The sequence below is a fragment of the Balaenoptera physalus genome (assembly GCF_965194825.1).
Source record: "Balaenoptera physalus genome assembly, chromosome: 4".
Taxonomy (NCBI): domain Eukaryota; kingdom Metazoa; phylum Chordata; class Mammalia; order Artiodactyla; family Balaenopteridae; genus Balaenoptera; species Balaenoptera physalus.
Genome location: NC_138891.1, coordinates 127,455,941 through 127,481,414, shown reverse-complemented (window position 1 = coordinate 127,481,414; position 25,474 = coordinate 127,455,941). Strand labels below are relative to the sequence as shown.

The 25,474-nt window shown below is 37.6% G+C and overlaps 1 protein-coding gene across 7 annotated transcripts in view; it reads left to right on the top strand.

The window, feature by feature from the left end:
- APP (amyloid beta precursor protein) overlaps positions 1 to 25,474 on the top strand; it is a 275,886-nt gene that overhangs the window by 113,629 nt on the left and 136,783 nt on the right. The window lies entirely within an intron of this gene.

Below are 25,474 nucleotides of genomic sequence, written 5' to 3'. Positions count from 1 at the left end.
GAGTAAGACGTGGAGATCACCTTCCTCCCCACAAATACATCAGAAATACATCTACATGTGGAACAACCCCTAGAGAACACCTACTGAATGCTGGCAGAAGACCTCAAAACTCCCAAAAGGCAAGAAACTCCCCATGTACCTGGGTAGGGCAAAAGAAAAAAGAAAAAACAGAGACAAAAGAATAGGGACAGGACCTGCACCTCGGGGAGGGAGCTGTGAAGGAGGAAAAGTTTCCACACACTAGGAAGCCCCTTCACTGGTGGAGACGGGGGGTGGGTGGTGGGGAAGCTTCAGAGCCACGGAGGAGAGCGCAGCAACAGGGGTGCAGAGGGCAAAGCAGAGAGATTCCTGCACAGAGAATTGGTGCCGACCAGCACTCACCAGCCAGAGACGCTTGTCTGCCCAGGTGCCTGGGCAGGTGGGAGCTGGGAGCTGAGGCTCGGGCTTCGGAGGTCAGATCCCAGGGAGAGGACTGGGGTTGGCTGCGTGAACACACCCTGAAGGGGGAAAGTGCGCCACAGATAGCCGGGAGGGAGCCCAGGAAAAAGTCCAGAACTGCCTAAGAGGCAACAGACCATTGTTTTGGGGTGCGCGAGAAGAAGGGATTCAGAGCACCGCCTAAACGAGCTCCACAGACGGGCGCAAGCCGCAGCTATCACTGTGGACACCAGAAACGGGCATGAGATGCTAAGGCTGCTGCTGCAGCCACCAAGAAGCCTGTGTGCAAGCACAGGTCACTCTCCACCGCTCCCCTCCCGGGAGCCTGTGCAGCCCGCCACTGCCAGGGTCCCATGATCCAGGGACAACTTCCCCGGGAGAACACACAACGCGCCTCGGGCTGGTGCAATGTCACGCCAGCCTCTGCCACTGCAGGCTCGCCCCGCATTCCGTACCCCTCCCTCCCCCCGGCCTGAGTGAGCCAGACCCACTAATCTGCTCCTGTAACCCCATCCTGTCTGGGCGGAGAACAGACGCCCTCAGGTGACCTACACTCAGAGGCAGGGCCAAATCCAAAGCTGAACCCCAGGAACTGTGTGAGCAAAGAAGACAAAGGGAAATCTCTCCCAGCAGCCTCAGGAGCAGTGGATTAAATCTCCACAATCAAATTGATGTACCCTGCATCTGTGGAATACCTGAATAAACAACGAATCATCCCATAATTGAGGCAGTGGACTTTGGGAGCAACTGTAGACTTGGGGTTTACTTTCTGCATCTGATTTGTTTCTGGTTTTATGTTTATCTTAGTTTAGTATTTAGAGCTTAATATCATTGGTAGATTTGTTTATTGATTTGGTTGCCCTCTTCCTTTTTATTTTATATATATATATATTTTTTCCTTTTTCTCTTTTTGCAAGCGTGTATGTGTATACTTTTTTGTATGATTTTGTCTGTATACCTTTGCTTTTACCATTTGTCCTAGGATTCTGTCTGTCCGTTTTCTTTTTTTTTTTTTTAAGTACAGTTTTTAGCCCTTGTTATCATTGGTGGATTTGTTTCTTAGTTTGGTTGCTCTCTTCATTCTTACCTGTTTTTTTAATTTTAATAATTTTTTTTATTTTTTATTTTAAGAACTTTATTTACTTTATTTTACTTTTTTCTTTCTTTCGTATTCTTTTTTCTCCCTTTTCTTCTGAGCCATGTGACTGACAGGGTCTTGGTGCTCTGGCTGGGTTTCAGGCCTGAGCCTCTGAGGTGGGAGAGGTGAGTTCAGAACATTGGTCCACCAGAGACCTCCCGGCTGCACATAATATCAAACAGTGAGACCTCTCTCAGATATCTCCATCTCAGTGCTAAGACCCAGCTCCACTCAATGACCAGCAAGCTACAGTGCTCAACACCCTATGGCAAACAACTAGCAAGACAGAACACAACCCCACCCATTAGCAGAGAGGCTGCCTAAAATCATAATAAGGTCACAGACACCCCAAAACATACCACCGGACGCCATTCTGCCTGCCAGAAAGACACTATCCAGCCTCATCCACCAGAACACAGGCACCGGTCCCCTCCACCAGAAAGACAACACAACCCAATGAATCAACCTTACACACTGGGGGCAGACACCAAAAACAACGGGAACTACGAACCTGCAGTCTGCAAAAAGGAGACCCCGAACACAGTAAGTTAAGCAAAATAAGAAGACCGAGAAATACACAGCAGATGAAGGAGCAAGGTAAAAATCCACCAGACCAAAAAAGGAAGAGGAAATAGGCAGCCTACCTGAAAAAGAATTCAGAGTAATGATAGTAAATATGATCCCAAATCCTGGAAATAGAATGGAGAAAATACAAGAAACATTTAACAAGGACCTAGAAGAACTAAAGACCAAACAAACAATCATGAACAACACAATAAATGAAATTAAAAATTCTCTAGAAGGAATCAATAGCAGAAAAACAGACAGAAAACGGATAAATGACCTGGAGATAAAATAGTGGAAATAACTACTGCAGAGCAGAATAAAGAAAAAAGAATGGAAAGAGTTGAGGACAGTCTCACAGACTTCTGGGACAACATTAAATGCACCAACATTCGAATTATAGGTGTCCCAGAAGAAGAAGAGAAAAAGAAAGGGACTGAGAAAATACTTGAAGAGATTATAGTTGAAAACTTCTCTCATATGGGAAAGGAAATAGTCAAGTCCAGGAAGTGCAGAGATTTCCATACAGGATAAATCCAAGGAGAAACACACCGAGACACATATTAATCAAACTATCAAATATTAAATACAAAGAAAAAATATTAAAAGCAGCAAGGGAAAAACAACAAATAACATACAAGGGAATCCCCATAAGGTTAACAGCTGATCTTTCAGCAGAAACTCTGCAAGCCAGAAGGGAGTGGCAGGACATGTTTAAAGTAATGAAAGGGAAAAACCTACAACCAAGATTATCTATCCAGCAAGGATCTCATTCAGATTCGACGGAGAAATTAAAACTTTTACAGACAAGCAAAAGCTAAGAGAATTCAGCACCACCAAACCTGCTTTACAACAAATGCTAAAGGAACTTCTCTAGGCAGGAAATACAAGAGAAGGAAAAGCCCTACAATAATAAACCCAAAACAATTAAGAAAATGGTAATAGGAACATACATAGCTATAATTACCTTAAATGTAAATGGATTAAATGCTCCAACCAAAAGACATAGACTGGCTGAATGGATACGAAAACAAGACCCATATGTATGCTGTCTACAAGGGACCCACTTCAGAACTAGGGACACATACAGACTGAAAGTGAGGGGATGGAAAAGATATTCCATGCAAATGGAAATCAAAAGCTGGAGTAGCAATTCTCATATTAGACAAAATAGACTTTAAAATAAAGACTATTACAAGAGACAAAGAAGGACACTATATAATGATCAAGGGATCAATCCAAGAAGAAGAAATAACAATTGTAAATATTTATGCACCCAACATAGGAGCACCTCAATACATAAGGCAAATGCTAACAGCCATAAAAGGGGAAATCGACAGTAACACAGTCATAGTAGGGGACTTTAACACCCCACCTTCACCAATGGACAGATTATCCAAAATGAAAATAAATAAGGAAACACAGGCTTTAGATAATACATTAAACAAGATGGACTTAATTGATATTTACTGGACATTCCATCCAAAAACCACAGAATACACTTTATTCTCAAGTGTTCATGTAACATTCTCCAGGTTAGATCATATCTCGGGTCACAAATCAAGCCTTGGTAAATTTAAGAAAAGTGAAATCATATCAAGTATCTTTTCCGACCACAATGCTGTGAGACTAGATATTAGTTACAGGAAAAAAATCTGTAAAAAATACAAACACATGGAGGCTAAACAATACACTGTTAAATAACCAAGTGGTCACTGAAGAAATCAAAGAGGAAATCAAAAAATACCTAGAAACAAATGACAATGAAAACACGACGACCCAAAACCTATGGGATGCAGCAAAAGCAGTTCTAAGAGGGAAGTTTATAGCAATACAATCCTACCTCAAGAAACAAGAAACATCTCCAATAAACAACCTAACCTTACACCTAAAGCAATTGGAGAAAGAAGAAGAAAAAAACCCCAAAGTTAGCAGAAGGAAAGAAAGCATGAAGATCAGCTCAGAAATAAATGAAAAAGAAATGAAGGAAATGATAGCAAAGATCAATAAAACTAAAAACTGGTTCTTTGAGAAGATAAACAAAATTGATAAACCATTAGCCAGACTCATCAAAAAGAAAGGGAGAACACTCAAATCAATAGAACTAGAAATGAAAAAGGAGAAGTAACAATGGACCCTGCAGAAATACAAAGGATCATGAGAGATTACTACAAGCAACTCTATGCCAATAAAATGGACAACCTGGAGGAAATGGACAAATTCTTAGAAAAGCACAACCTTCCGAGACTGAACCAGGAAGAAATAGAACATATAAATAGACCAATCACAAACACTGAAATTGAGACTGTGATTTAAAATTTTCCAACAAACAAAAGCCCAGGACCAGATGGCTTCACAGGCGAATTCTATCAAACATTTAGAGAAGAGCTAACACCTATCCTTCTCAAACTCTTCCAAAACATAGCAGAGGGAAGAACACTCCCAAATTCATTCTACGAGGCCACCATCACTCTGATACCAAAACCAGACAAAGATGTCACAAAAAAAGAAAACTACAGGCCAATGTCTGTGATGAACATAGATGCAAAAATCCTCAACAAAATGCTAGCAAATAGAATCCAACAGCACATTAAAAGGATCATACACCATGATCAAGTGGGGTTTATCCCAGGAGTGCAAGGATTCTTCAGTATACGTAAGTCAATCAATGTGATAAACCATATTAACTAACTGAAAGAGAAAAACCATCTCAGTAGCTTCAGAAAAAGCTTTTGACAAAATTTCAACACCCATTTATGATAAAAATCCTCCAGAACGTATGCATAGAGGGAACTTACCTCAACATTATAAAGGCCGTATATGACAAACCCATAGCCACATGCTTCTCAATGGTGAAAAACTGAAACCATTTGCACTAAAATCAAGAACAAGACAAGGTTGCCCATTCTCACCACTATTATTCAACATAGTTTTGGAATTTTTAGCCACAGCAATCAGAGAAGAAAAAGAAATAAGAGAAATCCAAATTAGAAAAGAGGAAGTAAAACTGGCCCTGTTTGCCGATGACGTGATACTATACATAGAGAATCCTGAAGACACTACCAGAAAACTGCTAGAGCTAATCAATGAATTTGGTAGAGTAGCAGGATACAAAATTAATGCACAGAAATCTCTTGCATTCCTATACACTAATGATGAGAAATCTGAAAGAGAAATTAAGGAAACACTCCCATTTACCATTGCAACAAAAAGGATATAATACCTAGGAGTAAACCTACCTAAGGGTACAGAAGACCTGTATGCAGAAAACTATAAGACACTCATGAAAGAAATTACAAATGATACAAACAGAGGGAGAGTTATACCATGTTCTTGGATTGGAAGAATCAACATTGCGAAAATGACTCTACTACCCAAAGCAATCTACTGATTCAATGCAAGCCCTATCAAACTACCAATGGCGTTTTTCAGAGAACTAGAACAAAAAATTTCAAAATTTGTATGGAAACACAAATGACCCTGAATAGCCAAAGCAATCTTGAGAAAGAGAAACAGAGCTGGAGGAATCAGACTCCCTTACTTCAGACTATACTATAAAGCTACAGTAATCAGGACAGTATGGTACTGGCACAAACACAGAAATATAGATCAATGGATCAGGATAGAAAGCCTAGAGATTAACCCACGCATGTATGGCCACCTTATTTTTGATAAAGGAGGCAAGAATATACAATGGAGAAAAGACAGCCTCTTCAATAAATCGTGCTGGGAAAACTGGACAGCTACGTGTAAAAGAATGAAAGTAGAACACTCCCTAACAACATACACAAAAATAAACTCAAAATGGATTAAAGGCCTAAATGTAAGGCAAGACACTATAAAACTCTTAGAGGAAAACATAGGCAGAGCACTCTATGACCTAAATCACAGCAAGACCCTTTTTGACCCACCTCCTAGAGAAATGGAAAGAAAAACAAAAATAAACAAATGGGACCTAATGAAACTTAAAAGCTTTTGCACAGGAAAGGAAACCATAAATAAGATGAAAAGACAACCCTCAGAATGGGAGAAAATATTTGCAAATGAAGCAACTGACAAAGGATTAATCTCCACAATTTACAAACAGCTCACACTGCTCAATACCAAAAAAACAAACAGCCCAATCCAAAAATGGGCAGAAGACCTAAAAAGACATTTCTTCAAAGAAGATATACAGATTGCCAACAAACACGTGAAAGCATGCTCAACATCACTAATCATTAGATAAATGCAAATCAAAACTACAATGAGGTATCACCTCACACTGGTCACAATGGCCTACATCAAAATATTTACAAACACTAAATGCTGGAGAGGGTGTGGAGAAAAGGGGACCCTCTTGCACTGTTGGTGGGAATGTAAACTGATACAGCCACTATGGAGAACAGTATGGAGGTTCCTTAAAAAACTAGAAGTAGAACTACCATACGACCCAGCAATCCCACTACTGGGCATACACCCTGAGAAAACCATAATTCAAAAAGTCATGTACCACAGTGTTCATTGCAGCTCTATTTACAATAGCCAAGGCATGGAAGCAACCTAAGTGTCCATCGACAGATGAATGGATAAAGAAGATGTGGCAGGTATATACAATGGAATATTACTCAGCCATATAAAGAAACAAAATTGAGTTATTTGTAGTGAGGTGGATGGACCTAGAGTCTGTCATACAGAGTGAAGTAAGTCAGAAAGAGAAAAACAAATACCATATGCTCACACAAATATATATGGAATCTAAAAAAAAAAATGGTTCTGGAGAACCTAGGGACAAGACAGGAATAAAGACGCAGTTGTAGAGAATGCACTTGAGGACACGGGGAGGGGGAAAGTTAAGCTGGGACGAAGTGAGAGAGTGGCATGGACATATATACACGACCAAATATAAAATAGATAGCTAGTGGGAAGCAGCCGCACAGCACAGGTGCTTTGTGTCCACCTAGAGGGGTGGGATATGAGGGTGGGAGGTAGACACAAGAGGGAGGAGATATGGGGATATATGTATATATATATATATATAGCTGATTCACTTTGTTATAAAGCAGAAACTATCACACCATTGTAAAGCAATTATACTCCAATAAAGATGTTAAAAAAAAAAAGTTCTTTGTCTGGTTTTGTGATTTTTAAGACATATATTTTCACCTCTTTTTCTTTGGAATCTTAATCCCATAACTTATAGATGCTTTTTTTTAATTAAGGGCAAACATTTATATTCAGATCATAAAATTATAAAATCAGCAACTTTTGGTTAGAAAGGCCATCTGGTTCAGCCATCAGTTTCATCCTGTCTCATCCCCCAAAGGTGATGATGACATATCACTTCACCTTTTCCTTCAGTATTTTCTCAGATGTTCCCTAGTGTTACAGATTTCCAAATAAAACATTAAATATGAATTGTAAGACATAATAATTAATATAAAGTTTTCTGATTTTTATATAGTCAGGCACAGATTTTTTAGTAACATTTTGTAGAATTTAAAAAATAATTTTACAGAAGTACAATCTATTTTACAAATATATAAGAATCTATGTACACGGAGGTACCCTAGTTGTCATTTCTTATCAGTTAATAATGCAGGCTTCTCTGGTGGCTCTTGCCCAATTTTATCATGACTCTCTTATTGTTTGTTAAGCTCTTTTGTGTTTCCTCTTTACGCGGTTTAGAAAAATTGAGTTTAATGTGGCAAACATAAAGCTAAACAAACAAATTCTAAAGATGGGGAGAAAGAAATAAGGGATAAGTTAACTGTATACTTACAATATTTCTTTATTTTTTTAATTTATTTATTTATGGCTGTGTTGGGTCTTCGTTTCTGTGTGAGGGCTTTCTCTAGTTGCGGCAAGCGGGGGCCACTCTTCATCGCGGTGCGCGGGCCTCTCACTATCGCGGCCTGTCTTGTTGCGGAGCACAGGCTCCAGACGCGCAGGCTCAGTAGTTGTGGCTCACGGGCCTAGTTGCTGCGTGGCATGTGGGATCTTCCCAGACCAGGGCTCGAACCCACGTCCCCTCCATTGGCAGGCGGACTCTCAACCACTGCACCACCATGGAAGCCCTCTTTATGTTTCTAAGAGATGAAAGTTAAATAGTATAAATTCTTCTTCTCCCGTGGCAGGAAGCATCAGTGAGAGCAGGAGTGGCCAGTGGGAAATCTTCTAAGCATTGCATTCTGGGCCATGGCTGGTCCCCTCACCTGTGTTCCCCGTGCCAGGTGTAGAAGTGTCCATTGGTTTCGGATTAATTGCCACTTTGTCTAAAAGTTGGAGTTGCTTACTTCTTATTATTTTTATAGCTTTTTCATATTATTCCTCAGTCATATCTGGATTTGAAAGTTTAAGGGTGACTTCTTGAAGTGATTCTTGTCTTGTCACCGGGGCTCTTACTATATGATGCCAATGCAATCAGTATTAAAAAGGAAATTTGAGGTTGTTCAGCCATTTTCTTTATTCCGGTCTGTTGGATACTTGATCACTTGTTACTGAATTGACTCCGTACTTAGTAAACAACCCAAATAATGGTGAGTAAACCAAGAAAGCTCCATGACTGCTGTTAAAATCATATGGAGCTAGCTGTGTACTTGTAACCCCGTATCAAGGTTAGTGACCCGCCATTCATGATCATTTATATACGAGGGACTTTTATAATTAAAAATGGGTATTTGTGCTTTACCTGAGAGTGACAGACTTTTGTCAGGCCCTCCTCCGCAATTAACATATCTTTTGTGTCTTGTAAAACCTACTTTTTATTGGGAATAGATTTCAATGTGTCTTGATCTTTTCCTCCTACACTCCTTCCAACTTACTGACCTACTTGAAAGCATTACTAACATCATATCTTATGAAATCGTTCTCAGTGGCCCTTTCTTTTCCTACACCCTGTCTCACCATTCCTGGAAAGACACCCACAGAGCTTCCCGTTCTGGCCTCAAGTCCCTCATTTATTTATTACCATCAGTCAGTAACTGTACCTTCTTTTATACCCATCTCTCTGGTTATGCGACTACTATATGCCTTCTTTGTTACAATCACCAAACTGTAGGACACTAGTATACTGTTCTTTAACACTTTTTTTTCTTTTAATTTATTGCATTACCTATTACTCGGGCAACTACACAATTTGTTATCCAAACCAAATTTGACACTAGGACCACAGTCTTAACTCAAGGACTTAGACAAAACCAGGTCATATGGTCACCTTGCCTATTTGTTTTCAGTTATATCACTGTTCAAATTGACATTCAGTTGAAACGTAGCTGGCTTTTCCTAGTCACCTTCATTTATGTGCCATTTCTGCTGTCTGCAACAGTCATCCCTTGAACTCTGTCATCACTAAGAAATGCTGCACCTACAGGGTTTCCAGATTCGACAGTATTCTCTAAATTTGATCTTCTGATCTTAGACCTACAACACTAATTATGTCCTACAGATTTCACCCTTCCCTCATAATAATTATCTCCCCAATTCAGGCTTTTAGTCCATTGTCCTCTTTCTTTTTTTGGTTCTTTCTGACCAGGATGGACCCAATGGATAACCGTTTTTACATATTCATTTGAATATCCTGGACTTATTGATACCCTTCACATTTTCTAAAGATATTTTCATCAGTCCTCCATATTTGGGAAAAATTAATTTCTCCCTTTAACTGCTTCTTAGTTTTCTAAGGTTGATGCATCATGTCATATAACCCCACCAGTTAATTCCATTTCTTATTCATGCTGTAACATCAGCTGGGATCTTAATGTTACTAGATACACCGAATTATCACTATTTGATGACCTATCACCTTCCACATAGCAATTACTCCCAGCCAACTCCATCCTCCTTGGTTCCTAGCATCACTCTCCTTCATGCTCCTCAAATGACCCCTTCACAGTCATCGGTCATCCATTGTGAATTTCTGCATCGTGGTACCTGCGATTGGGTAGGTGCTTGGTACATGTTTGTTGAATAAATTAATGAATTTTCTCCTCTAACTCAACATCTCTTTTTACCTTCCTCCATCTCTTGGTCCCCCATCGTCCCTTTCATGATTATGTTACATCTGCATACTTGATCACCTCCACTTCCTGTCTTGGATTTTTTAAAATTTATTCAAGATTATTTTTAGAGGAATTTTAGGTTTACAACAAAATTAAACAGAAGGTACAGAGATTTCCCATATACCCCCTGCCCCCACACGTGCATAGCCTCCCCCATCGTCAATATCGCCACCACAGTGGTGCATGTGTTAACAATCAATGAACCTGCATTGACCCGTCATTATCACCCGAAGTCCATAGTTCACTTTAGGTTTCACTTCTGGTATTGTACAAATGGGTTTGGACAAATGTGTGATGACATGCATCTATCATTATAAGTGTCACACGTGCATAGCCTCCCCCATCATCAATATCACCACCAGAGTGGTACATGTGTTAACAATCAATGAACCTGCATTGACCCATCATTATCACCCAAAGTCCATAGTTCACATTAGGGTTCACTTCTGATATTGTACAAATGGGTTTGGACAAATGTGTGATGACATGCATCTGTCATTCTACGTGTCATACAGAGTATTTTCACTAAAAATCCTCTGTGTTCCACCTATTCATTTCTCCCAACCTCCCAAACCCTGGCAACCACTGATTTTTTTATTGTCTTCATAGTGTAACCTTTTCCGGAATATCATATAGTTGAAATTGTACAGTATGTAGCCTTTTCTTGTTGTGTTCTTCCACTTACTAATAAGCATTTAAGGTTCCTCCATGTCTTTTCATGGCTTGATAGCTCATTTCTTTTTAGTGAGGAGTAATATTCCATTGTCTGGGTCTGCACAGTTTATCCATTCACCTACTGAAGGACACCTTTGTTGCTTCCAAGTTTTGGCGATTATGAGTAAACATCTGTGTGCAGGTTTTTGTGTGACTCTAAGTTTTCAACTCCTTTGGGTAAATATTAAGGAGCTCAGTTTCTGGATCACATGGTAAGAGTCTGTTTAGTTTTATAAGAAACCAACAAACTGTCTAACATGTGGCCGTACCATTCTGCCTTCCCACCAACAATGAATGAGAGCTTCTGTTGCTTCACATCCTTGCCAGCATTTGCTGTCATCAGTGTGCTGGATTTTGGCCATTCTGATAGGTGTGTAGTGGTATCTCATTGTTTTAATTTGCATTTCCCTGGTGATATATGATGTGGAGTATCTTTTCATATGTTTATTTGCCATCCACATAGCCATTCTTTTATTTTCAGTCTCCCTTGTCATTTGATCCTTCACCTCTACCAGCAACCGTGCTGTTTTCCTGAACTGCCACTTCCTGAGTTCAGACCATCATTTACCTCCTACTAGACTAACTTCCCTGATTACTCCGTACTACATCAATGCCTTATTTTCTTCTGTTACCCTTGTACTTTCTTGTGTTCTTATAGGACCTTGACTTCTATTCCCATCCCTTGGAGTTCATTCTTCTTGCCCCACAAGGCTTTGTTTACTCTTTTCCCAGGAATACTCCATGCCTTAGTAATGTTTCTGTTCTGCATTTTCAATCCTATTGACACTTGCTGGGAAACAGTGATGGTTCCTGCTGTCTGTAGAAAAGTCTAAATTCCCCAGAAGGGCATTTAGAACTCTTATTACTTGGCTCCAGCCTGCATTTTAGCCTTACACTAAAATTTGGGGGTTTCATTTGCCTTAAATGAAACCCCCAAACCTTGGCCATTTCTTTCTCTGAGGTTTTGTTTTCACTTCTCTGCCCCTTTTGAAAGTGTATTTCTTTTTTGTCAAATGGTGTTAACGTACCAGAAAGACATTTGTCAATTCTAAGTTGGTACATCTTATCAGGACGTGTAAAATCCTATGTATTTTTTTTTTAATAGGCAGTGTATTAGAGTTACTGCTAGATAGCTTTGACTTTTTTTTTTTTTTTTTTTGGCTGCGTTGGATCTTCGTTGCTGCATGCGGGCTTTCTCTAGTTGCAGCGAGCGGGGGCTACTCGTCATTGCGGTGCGTGAGCTTCTCATTGCAGTAGCTTCTCTTGTTGCGGAGCACAGGCTCTAGGCACGTGGGCTTCAGTAGTTGTGGCACTCGGGCTCAGTAGTTGTGGCTCGCGGGCTCTAGAGCGCAGGCTCAGTAGTTGTGGTTCATGGACTTAGTTGCTCCGCTGCATGTGGGATCTTCCCAGACCAGGACTTGAACCCGTGTCCCCTGCATTGACCAGGGCTTGAACCCGTGTCCACTGTGCCACCAGGGAGGCCCAAATCCTATGTATTTTTTAATGCTCCCCCAAAAAGATACCTCCTTTACAAGTCTTCTCTGACTTCCCCTTGAAATACTCTTTCTTCTCCTATCCTTGCTCTTCCTTTGTATTCTTTTATTTATACTGCGATATCTCTTCCAATTAATTGTCATCACTTCTCCTTTTATCTGCTAGAATTCAAACTGCAGATTATGTACCAGATATATTTTGCACATTGGTCTTTAAGAAATATTGGCCAAATTGAATTGTTTATTTTTTTTAATTTTTCATAGCTTTTGGTAATGATTTTGTGGTCCATAAATGGATGTTACAGAATCTCTTGTGTTTTAGCTCAGATCTATCCCATAGAAATATAATATGAGCCACATAATGTACTTTTTACACTTTCTAATAGCCACTGTCAAAATAATAAAAAGAAACTTGTGAATTAATTTTAATAACATTTTATTTAATCCAATATATTCAAAATATTATTTCAACATGTAACCAATATGAAATAGTTATCTATGAGATACTTCACAATCTTTTTCGTTTGTCTCTTTCATACAGGGTCCTCAAAGTTAGCACATATTTTACACCTACAGACCACCTCATTGTTATTTGTCACATTTCATGTGCTCGGTAGTCACATGTAGCTAGTGGTATTGGTCATTTGGTCATTGTAGCTCTAGATACTTAAAATTTCTAATCACTCTTTATTTTCTATTCAGACGAAAGGTTTATACACCCAGTAATACATTCTAAGGTTGAACTAGGAATTTTAATTTTTTTTGTAACTATTGATTTTTTAAGATTCAGAGACATACAGAGGGCCAACAGGCACATGAAAAGATACTCAACATTGATAATTATCAGAGAAATGCAAATCAAAACTGCAATAACGTATCACCTCACACCAGTCAGAATGGCCATCATTAAAAAGTCTACAAATAATAAATGCTGGAGAGAGTGTGGATCAAAGGAAACCCTCCTACACTGTTGGTTGGAATGTAAACTGGTGCAGCCACTATGGAAAACAGTATGGAGGTTCCTTTAAAAACTAAAAATAAAACTACCATACGATCCAGCAGTCCCACTCCTGGGCATATATCCGGAGAAAACTCTAATTTAAAAGATACATGCACCCCAGTGTTCACTGAAGCACTATTTACAATAGCCAAGACATGGAAGCAACCTAAATGTCCATCAACAGATGAATGGTTAAAGAAGATGTGGTGTGTGTGTGTGTATATATATATCCACATATATATATATGTGGATATATATATACACATACATATATACACACAATAGAATTTTACTCGGTTATAAAAAAGAATGAAATAATGCCTTTTGCAGCAATATGGGTGGACCCAGAGATTATCATACTAAGTGGACTAAGTTAGATAGAGAATGACAGATATCATATGATATCACTTACATGTGGAATCTAAAATATGTTACAAATAAACTTATTTACAAAACAGAAACAGACTCACAGACATAGAAAACAAGCTTATGGTTACCAAAGGGGAGAGGGGAGAGAGGGATAAATTGGGATTAGCAAATACAAACAACTGTGTATAAAATATCAATAGATAAACAACAAGATCCTACTGTATAGCACAGGGAATGATATTCAATATCTTGTAATAATGGAAAAGAATATGAAAAAGAATATACATATGTATAACTGAATCACTTTGCTGTACACTAGAAACTAACACAACATTGTAAATCAACTATATTTCAGTTTTCAAAATAAAATTTTTTAAAAAAAGAAAGATAAATTAGAACTGGAAAAAAAAGTAAAAGAATTGTTTTGAACTTAATGTAATTAGGATATCAGGTCACTTGCGTCACTTCATTTTGGAACGTGTTTTTCTGTTAGCCCTGCGGGCATGTATGCCTTCTTTCTCATCTGGCAAAGCCAGTTGGCAGAGCGAGAGAGGTATTGCATCACTGACCCACACACAAGCTGGGCTCCTGCCGCTGGTGGTTGCCTGGTTCCAGGAGCAAGCCTGCCTTGTGACACTAGAAATGCAGAATCAGAGTAAGAATTTAACACATCCTGCTTGGGAGGTCCTTAGGGGACACTCTATGACACTTCTTGAAGAGGGGAAAAGAAAGGGGAACTCTGCTCCTCCAAAATGAAATTTGATCCACAGCTTAATGCACTTTGTTAGTTGGTAGGTAATGAGATTTCTTTTGGAAGGAGACGAGTGTTTTCCTATTGGTGATGAGGCATTTAGAGAAACATTCTTTATAGGATGAGCTCTGTTTTATGACCTCATTGAAATTGAAAAAAAGGTAAGTCTTTTAAAAGTTTGAGTAGAAACAAATCAGTCACTGTTCCCAAAATTTATTTGTAAATAACTCAGTATTTATTTCTCCAGTATTGTAGTGATTAAGTTCTCAGGCCACCTCAAAATACCTAGTTATGTGATCAGTAATGCAGCTTACTTATGTTAATAGTATACAGATTCCAGCCACCTTGGGTAAGAATTTTTCCATGGGAAAATTCATTGGAAAACTAACGTGTAAAGACCAATCACATATCCAGTCTAACGTTGGGAGTGAGGGCCTGGAGGGTGAGTTCTCCCCCACCTGGAACTGCAAAATCTGACTGAAACCACATAATCACAGAGGATGATGAATTTGTAGCGCAAATGACTTAAAGGAAGACCCTCTAATTCTTTTATAACAGCACATTACCTCTAGGGAGTATGTCCTTACATTTTTTTCAAAACAATCTTTAAGGATACAGTTTCTTGTTTTTAGAGTTGCAGGCATTAGTGAGAACGTGCTGACAGGTAACCTGATATATCTTCCTGGATAATTAGATGATATATTTTTCTTTTTCCTTTTAATTAAAAAAAAAAAGTCATTAAGATAGATCCAGATGAGTGATTGCTTGTGACCACATCTCACCATGCCCTTCTTTAAGGCTGTATTTTGTAGCTCAGGAGAGCTTTCTTTAGTTGATGAAGGTTTCCTCAGTAGTATGTGCACGTGTGTGTGTACATACACGTGTGTGCACATGGGAACATGTAATACCTTACGATGCTCACTGAGCCCAGTCAGCTGAATCAGTTCTGGTGATTGCCTTGCCCTGCACTGTACTTGAAAAGCCAGTCCACCGTCATTGAGTCTCTGGGTACAGTGGGCCCTTTTTATTATTATAGTTTTTATATTTTTAAATTACTTTACAGATGATTTACAAAAACGAGAATAAAGGGACGGTGAGCAATAACTTCATTTAGAAATTTTAATAAGAATTAATATAGTAAATATCTTAATTTAAATTAAAATTTAAATACAGTTAAGCCAGGGACTTCCCTGGCAGTCCAGTGGTTAAGACTTCACCTTCCAATGCAGGGGGTGCGGGTTCGATGCCTGGTCAGGGAGCTAAGATCCCACATGCCTTGAGGCCAGAAAAACCAAAACGTAAAACAGAAGCAATATTGTAACAAATTCAGTAAAGACTTTAAAAATGGTCCACATCAAACTAAATAAATAAATAAATACAGTTAAGCCAGATTTTTATTTCATCTTTTCCTGGTTTTGAAGGTAAGGATTTCTGAAACGAACAGTATCCTTTGAATAAAACTAGCAGCTAATCATCTGCCATGCATGAACCCAAACTGTAACCATCTTACAAATACTGATTCCAGGTTCAAATACATCTCTGTTCAGTTCTAGCCTCGTACTTCTTGGTCGTTTTCTTGCACTTGCATTTTCCCTTGATAATTGTAAAAAAAAAAAAATCAATACTTCAAAAACTTTAAGAGCTCATAATTTTGTTGAAGAGAAAACAACTATCTTCTATCCATAATTGCAAAGTATTTTCAAGTTTGGATTTATAAACACCCATGAGAATCATTAATCCAGTCCTTTTTTTATTCATTTTACATTTGTTCTTTACTTCTCATTGCTTTTTAGATACTCCTGCATTTGGTATTTGTCTACTTCTAAAGTATATCAAAAATATTCTGTTGCACAAACATCATAAAATTTGTTGCACATACATCACAAAGGAGGAAATACTGTCACACATATATTTAGCAATTTTAGCAATAGTTTCTGCTTTTGTTGCAAAATACTGAATGATGTCATCCAATGACTAACTGGATGAGAATACCATATTTTCTTTTTGTTCTTAGAAACGCATTGCTCACTTTGCAGTTCTTGAGCTTGAGAAAATTCATCTAGGACATCATCATCTGAAGACTCATGGTCTGAGGTTTTGCTTATGTGATCAATTTTAGTCATCTTCTGATTTGTTTAATAATTGTGAAATATCTCCTGTCAATTTTCTCCTATTTGCCAATGTGGGAAATGAAAATTTTTGATTTTCACTTGTATTCGGGGAATGTCTCTAGACTTATTTTATTCCTTCTTGAAAGATGATGCAGTATTTGGGGAACACAGTAATAAAACTGACAATTCACCTCTTGCATCATCCTTCTAGGCAATTCCTTCATTCTTTTATTTTCATATTGTTTGGTCTTCCTTAACACAGTGGGAAATAATTAGTGAGTAATGATGAAATAATTCTTGGGATGATAAAAATAAGAAAATTGCAGGAAAAAAGTCTTAAGCATCAAAAAAAATTCCAGTTGAGTGATATGGTAATTACAAGATAGAATGAGTTTTATTCCATTTGAAAAAAGTATTTTAAGAAAAAATATTTTAAGAAAGTGTAAAAGTTAGAATTATTGACCCTTAGAAGTAGATACAACTGCTCAAAATGAAACTTAAAATGTAAAATTGTGTCCAGTCGACCCTGGTGGTATTCCAAGGGTCATCAGGAGTTTACATTTATTATGAGACCTGTGTGACTTTATTAAACACTTGACCTAATTTTCTATAAGCTAGGTACTCAACAAATATTTGAGTTGAATTAAATTGACATTCAGGTTAAACGCATACACAGACATAATTGGTATCTCAAGGTTAAGGTAATGGGGCTTTAAAACAAAAGCTACCAAGGAATATCATTGCAGACATGCAAGAATTAAGTGAAATTGCATCAGGAGTCTCTAAAGCTAGAAATATTGGGGAAAAAAAATACTAGGGCCTTTAGAAACATTTATTACAACCGCTTAGCACCCTTACTGTAGTTACTAATAGAATATCTTTCCATTGCTTCAAAAAGTAAAATAAAATAGAATAAAATGAAATTAAATTGGAGTTGTAAAAGAAGGTAAGATTCATCTTTATTTGAACTTTTGGATAAAAGTCCATTCTTAAAGTGGCTTTCTTATTTGAACCAGCAAGCATTTTTTGTTCCCTAGTGTCAAATTGGAGCTCTTTATTAAAAACATGAGTAGGCAAAAATTTCAGGAAGTACAAGTTATGGTCATGAGACCATCTCACCTCCCTTAGCTGTTGGCAAGCATTGTGTGATTTTAAAAATGAGTAAACCAACATTGGTTTAGAGCAATGGTTGTCAACTGGGGGCAATTTTGATGCCCAAGGAACCTTTGGAAATATCTGCGGACATTTTTAATTGTCTCAGTTAGGGGGGTGGATGTTCCTGGCATTTGGTGGGTAGAGACCAGAGATACTGCTCAGCCTCCCAAATACACAGGACAGCCCCACAGCAAAGAAATGTTCGTAGAGCTGAGGCTGAGAAACTGGTTTAGAGGTGTCTTTAGTATGGGAAAGCTAGGGATATTATTCTTTTAAAAAACAAAAAAACACAACTTCCATTCCAAGCTTTTGCTTCACCCTGATCTCCTATGGACAGAAAAGCAAACACCCCAGGAGTCTGCCTCTTGAATGCAGCTTTTGTGCACATGGGCATATTTGAGATCAAAATAAACCTTTCAGACATAACTGCATCCAGAGCTTAAAATGTGCTCAAATACAGTGGATGTATTAAGTCTTCTTATTTGCACTCAGTTATTTCATTAATTCTAATCATTATGTCAATTATTTTTTTCCTTTTATTAGTATCACTACTGTCCATTTTAACTACACTAATATCAGCATACTTTCTGGGACAAAATGATCATGTTTTGAAATATTTGATGTATTTAGAGTCCTGGAAAACTATCTCTACTTAAAATATTTTCCCTTACATCTAATTAGAAAAATGTTTAAAGTATGATAATTTTTCAAAAGGAGTTGCGTCAAGGAAAATCACCTATAATTTGACCTTATTGTAAGTTTTATGTTTCTATTTATTCTTGTTTTTATTTAGTTCTGTTTGAAGTATAAATTTTTCATTTTTAAAATAATATTTTTAAGTATTTTAAAATACATTTATAATTTTCACATTTACCCCCTTAATTATGTATATTCCTTCAAAATTTATTCATCCATATCTTTATTGTCAGACATTTTTTTGCTTCCTTTTTTTACGTTATAGAAGCCAAGCTTTTGAATTCCTTAATGTGTCTAGATTTTCCTCCCATATTATATAATATTATAATTGCTTTAAAGTACTTTTCCAAAAATAGGACAACTGGGTTAAAAGATATGAATGTTTTGACAGGACTTAAAGTTTATCTAAATGTTTATGCCCATTTACAGTGAGATATGGACAGCAGGTGGATTTATTTTGTCATTGCATACTTACCAGTATTGGATTTTTACTGTTACTAATAACATGTTCCTTCCACATACTGTCAAGTTTTCAGGCTTTTCTAGACTATGAGTGTCATGAGGGCATGGACTAAATTTTATTGCCTTCTTATATCCTTGTCTGTGGGCAAGTAGTAATAATCGTAATAGATATTATGTAATCTTGCTATGTGCAAACCAGTGTTCTGAACACCTAGCATATATTAACCTGTCTAATGTTCACTGCTTTTTAATATCTGTTAGTTTCTTGTAGAATGATTTAATGAATGTTATTTGGGCTTTTCCAAAACTAGGAATAGATTTGTTCTGATTCATCTATTCTGGAGGATTTACATTTTTTTTTCTTCTGTCAAATAAATATTACAGGTATTTCAGGTGTAAAATTCAACAGAACCCTTCTGTTGATTCTCATTCCATTGATTCCACATTAATGAAATATCATTAATAATCTGCACTTTTGTCATTCAACTAAATTTCTTCCATTCTACCTTGAGCACATATAAATTATAATTTTAAGAATGATTAATTTATTCACTTTTGATTAAAAAAGTTTCAGACTGATAAATAATTTTGATTGAATAATTCATACTTGAGAGAAGTTAAAAATGTTTGATGTTTACTGATAGTATAGGGTACACTGGTTCCATGTTTAATCTGCCCTAGTTTCGAGCCTTCCGTGGGGGACGCGGGGGCTGGGAGTATGTATGGTCTCAAGCTTTAGGTTAGTTTAATATTTACGATCGGAAATGTGAAAAAATATATATACGTTGTGTCACACGCCTAGAAAAAGGCCAGAACCTGCAGAGGGCTAACTTAGGATACCTAAAATAAGCGAGCTATTATTTCTCTTCAAGTTCTTGCCTTTTATTTATGTGTTTACGGGGGGGTTGGGGGGGAGGGTGAGATTAATGGAGGGACAGAGAATTTATAGACTCTACTTCTAGGTTAGTAGAGATCTCTTCAATCTGATTCCTTTTAAAAGGAGAAGCATCTTATTTCTATGTAAAATGTTCCACAGAGATATGTCTATTTTATAAAGAATGGGATTGTTACGAACAGAGAGAAATATACATTAAAATTACATCTCCCTTTGGTCAATAGCTAGGCCATTGTAATGTTGTTATTGATGTTTTCAGTTGATTTGGTCACATTATTAGAATCAAATAAGGTAGAGATGGAGCTGATAATACAGCTTGTGAGCCCATCATGTTAAAACTGACTATTTATGGAGGGGGAAATGATAGTCCAGTAACCCCAACCCTAGGTAACGTGTCAAAGTATAAAACATAATGGCGGTAAGCTTACTTTGAATTGAGGGCAGTTGTGTCCATGGCTTCATTTGAAGCTGTTAATGGAGTTCTAGTGTAAATAACAGGAATATGATTTCATGGTGTCTTGATCTATCTTTCCTGTAAGAATATGTGGCACATGAAATATGTTGACCTAGCCACAAGTATTGGGAGCGTTTTATTGTACCCGCTACATGAGCACGATTATGAGATTTTTTTAAAATCCATTTATTAAGCCCTCTAGGGACTTGAGACTCACTCACCTTTGCTCCAGAAGCAGAGAGAATTGCTAATAACACTGGGTACAGACCATTTCCAGTCATTTCCCAGAAACTTGAGCAGAGACCGACACAAGCTGATGCTCAACATAAGGGATAAAGTATTGATCGTGGGCACTATTGCAGTCAGCATAAAAAGCTCTTATTAAGGCTTGATTTGTGGGTGGCACAGTGCTATGTATAGTTGAAAGCCAGTTTAACTATGGTCTGTGTACTCCAAGAACTTTTCTCAGAAAATAATCACCCAATGGTAGCATGGAGGGTACATTTCACAAACATGTTATTTGTGGTTTGTGAAAGCTTGTCATTGAATCATGGAGTAAGTTATGCCCATGTTGTCTTCCAGTTACCTTGGGATGCGGAAACATTCATAGCCTTACCTGATCTCAGGCTGTTGTGAGAATGTGTCTGCTAGTGGATCAGTACTTTCTCTGTCTTTAAAATTGGTTCTAAGAAAGAGAGGAAGAGAGAGAGGGGGAGAGAGAGGCTTAATTTGGCTTTATATCTTATTTGGATGTCTAGAGTTAAAATTCTTTGAATATATAATCTTTCAGCTGCTTTTCTGCCTTGCATTTTGAGAAGGTGGTAGTAAGTGCTGACAGGGGGAAAAAACTAACAACTTTGGAAGAGGGTCACAAAGTGAATCATGCAAATGATACGTTACAGCCTTAAATCTTTGCCAGTGGATGAGTCAAGAAAGACTAGATTTGATGAAACAGTTTGTGGCTTTGAGAAATGACTGTCACAGTGATGGGCTGGCAGCATCTAGCACTGTTTGAGGCTGTAACTGTATCACTGAGTCTTGTACTGAAATATGGGAACTAATTTGAAAATGATGAATAGGAGAGAAGCAGAAGCTTGCATTTTCTCTTGAGGGAACTGGCTGCCAGCTCTGAGGTCTTACTAAAAATGCTGAATTTCTGTATTGAATAATCTTGGACCGCGTGTATGTCAAAAAGAAAAACAAAACCCTTTAATAACCTTAACCAGATTATAGATGTGTGGCCAGACCAGTGGGGTTTGTTTTGGTTTCTAAGCAGGTGATGGCTGGAAGAGAAGATGCCTTTGAAGTTCAGGGTTGGGTAGCTGCCATCCCAGCTACATCTGGCAGTGATCACCGTGCTTACTGGGACCTAATGGCGCAAGCTGCCCCAGTAACCAGATATCACTGAATGAGAAGTGCTGGGGAATGATCCATTTGTAAAAGTTACTTGGACAGTTGGATTATTCGGTGCTGAGAATTTTATGCCTTTGAGGCATGGACGGTCTCTCTTTATCCTCCCAATGTGTTTTTTTTAATTTTAAAAAAATTTTTTAAAATTTTTATACAAGTTTTAAAGGTTACTTTCCATTTACAGTTATTACAAAATATTGGCTATATTCCTTGTATTGTACCATACATCCTTGCACCTATCTTACACTCAGTAGTTGCTGCCTCTCACTCCCCCAGCCCTATATTTCCCCTCCCCGCTTCCCTCTCTCCACTGGTAACCAGTAGTCTGTTCTCTATATCTGTGAGTCTGCTTCCTTTTTCCTGTTGTATTTTTAAGATTCTCATGTCATACAGTATTTGTTTTTATCTGTCTGACTTATTTCACTTAGCATAATGCCCTCCAAGTCCATCCATATTGCTGCAGATGGCAAATTTTGTTCTTTTTATGGCTTAGTAGTAGTCCATTGTTTGTGCGTGTGTATGTGTGTGTGTGTATACACATATATCTCACATCTTCTTTATCCATTCACTGTTGATGGACACTTAGGTTGCTCCCATATCTTGGCAATTGTAAATAACGCTACTATGAACATTGGGGTAAGTGTATCCTTTTGAATTGGTAATCAAAACACTTCGGTACTGGCGCAGAAATAGACACATAGATCAATGGAACAGGATAGAGAGCCCAGAAATAAACCCACACACTTATGGTCAAGTAATCTACAACAAAGAAGGCAAGAATATACCATGAAAAAAAGATAGTCTTTTTAATAAATGGTGCTGGGAAAACTGGATAGCTACATGTCAAAGAATGAAATTAGAACATTCTCTACCACCATTTACAAAAATAAACTCAAAATGGATTATAGACCTAAATGTAAGACTGGATACTATAAAACTCCTAGAGGTAAACATAGGCGGAACACTCTTTGACATAAATCACAGCAATATTTTTTTGGATCCATCTCCTAAAGCAAAAAATAAAAGCAAAAATAAACAAATGGGACCTAATTAAACTGAAAGGAAAGAAAACCATAGACAAAACAAAAAGACAACCTACTGAATGGGAGAAAATATTTGCAAATGATATGACAAATTAAGGGATTAATATCCAACATATATAAGCAGCTCATACAACTCAAAAAAACCACACAACCTGATTAAAAAATGGGCAGAAGAACTGAATAGACATTTTTCCAAAGAGGAAATGCAGATGGCCAGCAGGCACATGCAAAGATGCTCAACATCACTAATCATCAGGGAAATGCAAATCAAAACCACAATGAGATATCATCTCACACCTGTCAGAATGGCTATCATCAAAAAGAACACAAAGAGCAAATGTTGGTGAGGATGTGGAGAAAAGGGAACCCGTGTGCACTGTTGGTGAGAATGTAAATTGATGCAGCCACTGTGGAAAAACAGTATGGAGGTTTCTCAAAAAACTAAAAACAGAGCTACCATATGACCTAGCAGTTCCACTCCTGGGTATATATCCTCCCAATGTCTTTTAATTAAACTGTCCAGATTTCCTGCATTACAAAATAGTAGAAGAGGAAGAAAATACCAATCCTTACGATTATGACAGGTTTCTGGCAGTAGTAACCCCCAAACACTAATTCTTTGCTAAAACCAACATTTGGATTTTGTTATCTTCAGTGTAGAACCCCTAGTTTAGATGGGATTCACCATTGTTCATGTCTAGGTGGCCCTTAAAGTTATGTATTTTTTGTGTGTGTTTTCTTTTGGCTTCAAGATCCACATAACAGCATATTATGCCTAGAAATGTTTCCTTCACTTGAGCCATGTGGCTCATCAAATCCCTGGTAACTAACAATTGCATGTTGGAACTTTATCTTGAACTTAGTTACATGTAAGTCAGCTTCTGGGAGCCCTAAAATAGAAGTACATGAGGTTTCCCCCACTCCGTCTAAACTGGTACCAAGACCCTATCACAAAGAACTTAGCAAAACTTTCATAACCCTGTGTTTGTTTTGGAAGGAAGTCAATCATATGGAAAGTAATTTCCAGATACAGTTGGCCCTCCATATTCGCGATTCTGCATCTAATGCTTCAACCAACCATGAATCAGAAATATTCACACAAAGAAGTTTTTTTCAGGAAGTTCCCCAAAAACAAAACTTGAATTTGCTGTGCACCAGCAACTATTTACATAGCACTTACTTAGTACTTATAACTGTTTACATGGTATTAGGTATTAAAAGTAATCTGCAGATGACTTAAAGTATAATGGAGGATCTACGTAAGTTATATGCAAGTACAGTAGAACCATGAACAACTTGGGGGGGGCGGGTAGAGGCTAGGGGCACAGACCCTATGCACAGTGGAAAATCCCAGTGTAACTTTACAGTCCGTTCCAACCAACCTGGGATCGTGTAGTATGCATTTAGTGAAAGAAACCCGCTTATTCGTGCACCCATGCAGTTCAAATCCCTGTTGTTCAAGGGCCAACCAGACAACATCATTTTATATAAGGGACTTGATCATCCACAGATTTTGGTATCCTGGTTGGGGGGCACCCTGGAACCAAACCCCTGCAGATACTGAGAGTTGACTGTACTCAAAACTATTTCCTTTGATTAGAGGTAAACAAAATTTATCCCAAGTAAGAACTAACTTCAGCTTCCTTTTTCACCTTCCATATTTACAAAGTAACATTTTGGGTGTTTTCTGTATGTAAATGGAAGAGGGTAGCATTATTCCATTTAGTTGAAACCAGTGTTCACCTGAAGTATATGTGTGTGTGTTCAATGTTCATGATTTATTGATGCTTCATTTGTTTTGAAATGATCCTAAAGGAATAGTATCCTTTCCTTTCTTCAAAAATAGCCTCACTTAGACACAGGCATAGAGAACAAACGTATGGATACCAAGTGGGGGGGAAGGCGGGGTGGGATGAACTGGGAGATTGGAATCGACATATATACACTACTATGTATAAAATAGATAACTAATGAGAACCTACTGTATAGTACAGGGAACTCTAGTCGGTGCTCTGTGGTGACCTAAATGGGAAGGAAATCTAAAAAGAGGGGATATATGTATACATATGGCTGATTTCACTTTGCTGTACAGCAGAAACGGACACAGCAGTGTAAAGCAATTATACTCCAATTAAAAAAGAAATAGCCTCACTTATCTGAAAATGAAATTGTCTCCTCAGTTAACCTGTAGCAAATTTCCTGTATGGAGTGAGACATTAGAAGAACAGTCTTCACTAGTTAAAACTTTAGAATGTACAATATTTGAAAGCAATGAACTTATTACTACCAGATAAATATAGTAGCTCAAACTAATGATTTTGTATTCACATTATGAGTAGTAATGTTTTCATCTACCATTTCTATTATTTTGTATATGTATGTGTTCTATATATTTATACAAATAAATTATTATTTGTTGTAATTGACCCAAATAGTGTGAGCACATTATACATATCCTTAGTGTTGATAACATTATTTACTTAAAAAACACACATGTCACATAAAGATAGGCATATTTTTATCTCTTTTAAAACTGTATCACTGATCATATTTAAGAGACATTAAATGGGTATGATTTTACTTGCATCAGATGTTATGGTTATCTTTAATCAATAAAATTCCTGTCGGAAATAAAAACATTATACGTGTAATACTTTATTGACTCCAGCTGGTTTCCCAGTTTCTTAATTGTATACATAATCTAGTATCATAGAATTTTATAGCATCTTCATAAACTTTTTG